The following is a 6,231-nucleotide window of genomic DNA, read 5'->3' on the forward strand; positions in this document are numbered from 1 at the left end:
CACCATGATTGAAGTCTGGTACGGAGGACTACATTTTGGTATGCCAAGACGGTGACATTTCCACCTTTACATACCGTCGCCACATTTTGAGCCAATACATTCCCGATGATAGCTGCAGGACGTGCTATGCACACACCGAGCATTTAGCTCACATACTATCTTGTTGTCCAACTCATGCGGGAACGACCTACATTCAAAGGCACAATGAGGCACTTAGAGTGCTTTATTACCATCTCTGTCACTCTTACGGCATTAACCTTAATATCGCTACTCTAAATCCTTCTAGGGAAATCGAGTCAATTGTCGAGAATGGGAAGGGTCGCATATGCTGGAACTTTATAATCTCGAACCATGTTCGTTATCGAATTTTCGGCGTGTCAACAATATCCTAAAACAATTGCGGGAAAAATGCAGAAGGTGGTCTACCGGGTGGTTTACCGGGTCGGACCCAATAAACACCTATATATATCTAAAACTCTTTTTTGGTTTAAAAAGTATCTAACAATGCTTTGCATAACAAAATAAAAGTGATGTAAGGTATAAGAAAGCTAATTGACAATTTAAAATATATCTTTTGTATTAATGTATAAAATAATGATTTTTTATATATGCGAAAAATCTTTACATTTTAAAATTAGCACTTAACATAGAGTTTTCAAGTAATTACAGAAATATTTGTTAAGCTTTATTCATTATGTACAAGCCACAATTAAAGAAAAATGTAATTTTAATATTTAGGACCCGATAAAGTACGCTTTTCCTAAGATGAGTGATGGATATAAAGGTCGTTTATTGGGTCGACAAGTATATACATACGAAAGACCCAATAACCACCTTTATATGTATAAAAAAATTTTCGGTTTAGAAAGTACGTAAAAATTCTTTACATAACAATATAAAAGTGATGTAAGGTATAAGAAAGCTAATTTACAACGTAAAATATATCCTTGGTATTATTGTATAAAATAATGATTTTTTATATCTGCAAAAAATCTTTACTTACTAAAATTAGCACTTAACATAGAGTTTTCAAGTAATTACAGAAATATTTATTAAGTCTAATTTATTATGTATAAGCCACAATTAAAGAAAAATGTATTTTTAATACTTAGGACCCGATAAACTACGGTTTACCTAAGATAAGTGATGGATATAGAGGTGTTTATTGGGTGGACAAGTATATACATATGAAAGACCCAATAACCAACTTTACATGTATAAAAAACATTTTTGTTTTAAAAAGTACGTAAAAATTCTTTACATAACAAAATAAAAGTGGTGTTAGGTATAAAAAAGCTAATTCCCAACCAATAGGCATAATTTCTTTATACCTATTACTCAGTTAGTTTATGTAGGTTGTTATCCATAAGTTCTACGAAGCACAGGCTGCCTTCTCGTTGCCGTTAAGAATTCGGTGAACTTCATTTAGCTAAGTTTTCAAGAGGAATAAGTAACCTATTATTTTTCGAAACATTTTCTACGAATTAAAAACTACAGTGTTTTGTATTACAGTTTCTAATGCAATTTAGTCTCCAATAACTTTGAAACGAAGATATTTTGAAAGAATGTTATTTCTTCTAACACTTCTACGCATTTAATAAATTTCATATAATATGAAGCCAGGCTTATTCTTAACGGTAACGAAAAGATAGCCTATTCTTCTTAGAAACTATCGTTATAAAATGCGAATTACCAGGGGTGTTAGTTGAATTTATCCGGTTTTTTCAATAAAGAAAACACTTAATCCTCAAGGGAATCTCAAAAATTTTTGATTCAAAGTATTGACCATTGGATTCTACACATTGTGCCCATCTTTCAGACAAATCATGGATACCATTCCAAAAAAACTTTTTCTCTTACGAGGCAAACCATTCGACGAGCCATTTTTCGACTTCTTCAAAATTAGCGAAGCGCTACTATGCGAGTGAGTGTCCCATCGATGAGAAAAGGTGATAGTCGAACGGGGAGAGGTCTGGAGAGTACGGCGGGTGCGATAATATTTCCCAATTCAATGCTTTTAATGTGTTCTTCACCACTTTAACGGTATGAGACGGTGCGTTGTCATGTTGTAGGATAACTTTGCCATGTCTTCGGGCCCATTCTGGCCGTTCTTCGATCAACGCATGATTTAAATTGATAATTTGTTGTCGATAGCGATCCGTATTTACCGTCTCACCAGGTTTTAATAACACGAACTACACGACACCACACTGGTTCCACCAAACACAGAGGATTGTCTTATGGCCAAAGCGATTTGGCCTTGGAGTCGATGGGCCGACCTCACCAGGGGAAAGCCATGATTTTTTTCGCTTCGGGTTCTCGAATTAAATCCATTTTTCGTCCTCCGTGACAATTCGATGCAGAAAAGATTTCCTTTTGAACCGTTCAAGCAGCATTTCACACATGGTTTTTCAATTTTCCATTTGTATATCGTTCTGTTGGTGTGGTACTCATTTTTCACACTTTTGGATTTTTCCCATGGCTTCTAAACGTTGGCAAATTGCTCCTCGGGTCACATTTAGTGTTTGTGCCAATTGTTGTTGTGATTGGGTTGGGTTTTCATCCAATAACTCCTGCAATTCCTCGTCTTCGAACTTTTTCGCTGCACCAGGATGTTCATTGTCTGTTAAATCGAATTATCCACTTTTAAATTGATGAAACCATGTCTCACATGTTCTAAGCACTGGAGCATGTTCACTATAAGTTTCTACCAGCAATCGATGAGTTTCAACTACTTTTTTCTTTTGATGAAATAAGAAAAGAAACGAATGCCGCAAATGCGATTTACTTGGACCGAAACTCGACATATTCACTGAGGTAAACAACTATGATGCTTTTATATTGGCAGAATGAAATTGTGTATTTTTGAGTGTTATTGTCCATAGAAAAATATGACATAGATGCCAAATCATAGAAATGTATACATATCTCTAGCGACATCTATGAGTAAAACCGGCCAACTTCAACTAACACCCCTCTTAAGGGTTTTAAACAGGTCGCCCGTCGCTGGTAGATTATAATGAAGAAAAACACTACATTCACATAATGCGAATCGTTATTGGTTTCTTGGACTATCGCATGACATTTCTCGACTTTGGAGAATGTCAATTTGTATTTCCCAAACGTCAGCTGTTTCGTGGTTTCTATGGACAACGGTCAGCCAATTTGTCTCGCCTATTTCATAAGATTATTATTTTTTAAATTATATATTCAAGGTCGCTCGCAAAATGTAATATTGGCAATAGGACGATCAATTTTTGAAAGCCATAAACTCATTAGCAGTCTCTTAAAATATTTTTATACCTATTACTCAATTAGATTATGTAGGTTGTTATCGATGGATTCTACGAAGCATAGGCTATCTTTTCGCTGCTGCTAAGAATTTGGCTAACTTCATCAAGCTAATTTTTCAGGGGAATAAATAACCTATTATTTTTCGAAACACTTTCAACGAATTAAAAACTACAGTATTTTGTATTACAGTCTGTAATGTAGTTTTATCTCCAATAACTTTGAAACGAAGATATTTTGAAAGATTGTTATGTCTTCTAACACTTCTACGCGTTTAATAAATTTCATAAAATATGAATCTAGGCTTATTCTTAACGGTAACGAAAAGATAGCCTATTCTTCTTAGAACCTATCATTATAAAATGCGAATTAGATACGTAAGGGTGTTTAGCAGGTCGTCCGTCGCTGGCAGATTTTGATGAAGAAAAACACGAATTTCACATAATGCGAATCGTTATCAGCTTCTTGGACCATCGCATGACATTTCTTGACTTTGGAGAATATCCATTTGGATTTCCCAAACGTCAGCTGATTCATGATTTCTATGGACAACGATAATCCGATTTATCCCGCGCATTTGATAATATAAATATTTTTTAAATCATATATTTAAGGTCGCTCGCAAAATGTAATATTAATAATAGGACAATCGATTTTTTAAAGCCATAAACTTATTGGCTGTCTTCTAAAATGTGTTTATACTTATTATTCAGTCAGTTTATGAAGGTTGTTATCAATAAGTTCTACGAAGCATAGGCTATCTTTTCGTTGCCACTAAAAATTTGGCTAACTTCATTTAGCTAAGTTTTTAGGAGGAATAAATAACCGATTATTTTTCGAAACATTTCTAACGAACTAAACACTACAGTATTTTGTATTACAGTTTGTAATGTAATTTAGTCTCCAATAACTTTGAAACGAAGATATTTTGAACGATTGTTATTTCTTTTAACACTTCTACGCGTTTAATAAATTTCATAAAATATGAAGCTAGGCTTATTCTTAAAGGTAAGGAAAAGATAGCCTACTCTTCTTAGAAAGTATCGTTAGAAAATGCGAATTAGATACGTAAGGGTGTTTAGCAGTTCGCCCGTCGCTGGCAGATTTTGATGTTGCAAATGCTGCATTCACCTAATGCGAATCGTTATCAGCTTCTTGGACTATCGTATGACATTTCTTGACCTTCGAAAATATCAATTTGGATTTTCCATACGTCAGCTGATTCGTGGTTTCTATGGACAACGATCAGCTAATTTGTCTAGCCCATTTCATAAGATTATTATTTTTAAAATTATATATTCAAAGTCGCTCGCAAAATGTAATATTAGTAATAAGAACTTCGGTTTTAAAGCCATAAACTCCTTGGCTGTCTCCTAAAATATTTCTATACGTATTACTCAATTAGTTTATGTAGGTTGTTATCGATGGGTTCTACGAAGCATAGGCATCTTTTCGTTGCTGTTAAGAATTTGGGTAACTTTATTTAGCTAAGTTATTAGGAGGAATATAACCTTTTCTTTTCGAAACATTTCCTACGAATTAAAAATTACAGTATTTTGTATTACAGTTTGTAATGTAATTTAGGCTCCAATAACTTTGAAGCGAGGATATTTTGGAAGATTGTTATTTCTTTTAACACTTCTACGCGTTTAATAAATTTCATAAAATATGAAGCTAGGCTTATTCTTAAAGGTAACGAAAAGATAGCCTATTCTTCTTAGAAAGTATCGTTACAAAATGCGAATTAGATACGTAAGGGTGTGTAACAGGTCGCCCGTCGCTGGCAGATTTTGATGTTGCAAAACGCTGTATTCACCTAATGCGAATCGTTATCAGCTTCTTGGACTATCGCATGACATTTCTTGACCTTCGAAAATATCAATTTGGATTTCCCATACGTCAGCTGATTCGTGGTTTCTATGGACAACGCTCAGCTGATTTGTCTAGCCCATTTCATAAGATTATTATTTTTAAAATTATATATTCAAAGTCGCTCGCAAAATGTAATATTAGTAACAAGAAGTTCGATTTTAAAGCCATAAACTCATTGGCTGTCTCCTAAAATATTTCTATACGTATTACTCAATTAGTTTATGTAGGTTGTTATCGATGGGTTCTACGAAGCATAGGCATCTTTTCGTTGCTGTTAAGAATTTGGGTAACTTCATTTAGCTAAGTTATTAGGAGGAATAAATAACCTATTATTTTTCGAAACATTTCCTACGAATTAAAAATTACAGTATTTTGTATTGCAGTTTGTAATGTAATTTAGGCTCCAATAACTTTGAAGCGAGGTTATTTTGGAAGATTGTTATTTCTTTTAACACTTCTACGCGTTTAATAAATTTCATAAAATATGAAGCTAGGCTTATTCTTAGCGGTAACGAAAAGATAGCCTATTCTTCTTAGAAACTATCTTTATAAAATGCGAATTACCAGGGGTGTTAGTTGAATTTATCCGGTTTTTTCAATAAAGATAGCCTATTCTTCTTAGAAAGTATTGTTACAAAATGCGAATTAGATACGTAAGGGTGTTTAGCAGGTCGCCCGTCGCTGACAGATTTTGATGTTGAAAAACGCTGTATTCACCTCATGCGAATCATTATCAGCTTCTTGGACTATCGCATGACATTTCTTGACCTTGAAAAATAATAATTCGGATTTCCCAAGCGACAGTCAGGAGACTGTCCTCTATTGACCTCATTAGGAAAATCATATGTTCTCGCCGACCGAATAAACACCGATTAATGTCTGAATGTGACCCAATAAACACCGTCAAATCGCTATAAAATTCAGCCTTAAAAAACATTCGTTTATTATTATTTTTTTGTCTTTTTAAAACGTGAATTTGATTGAAGTTCTTGTGTTATTCATGCTAAATAAGTTTCACTGCTCTACATTTTGTTTTACATGTCATTTTGAATCTTTCAATTTGACGAC

At 33.9% G+C, this 6,231-nt stretch overlaps 1 protein-coding gene across 4 annotated transcripts in view; it reads right to left on the reverse strand.

Moving 5' to 3' along the window:
• The window catches only part of LOC117175902 (KICSTOR complex protein ITFG2-like), a 187,177-nt gene that overhangs the window by 58,610 nt on the left and 122,336 nt on the right, over nucleotides 1–6,231 (reverse strand). The window lies entirely within an intron of this gene.

Source organism: Belonocnema kinseyi, chromosome 7 (assembly GCF_010883055.1).
Source record: "Belonocnema kinseyi isolate 2016_QV_RU_SX_M_011 chromosome 7, B_treatae_v1, whole genome shotgun sequence".
In the NCBI taxonomy this organism is placed as follows: Eukaryota; Metazoa; Arthropoda; class Insecta; order Hymenoptera; family Cynipidae; genus Belonocnema; species Belonocnema kinseyi.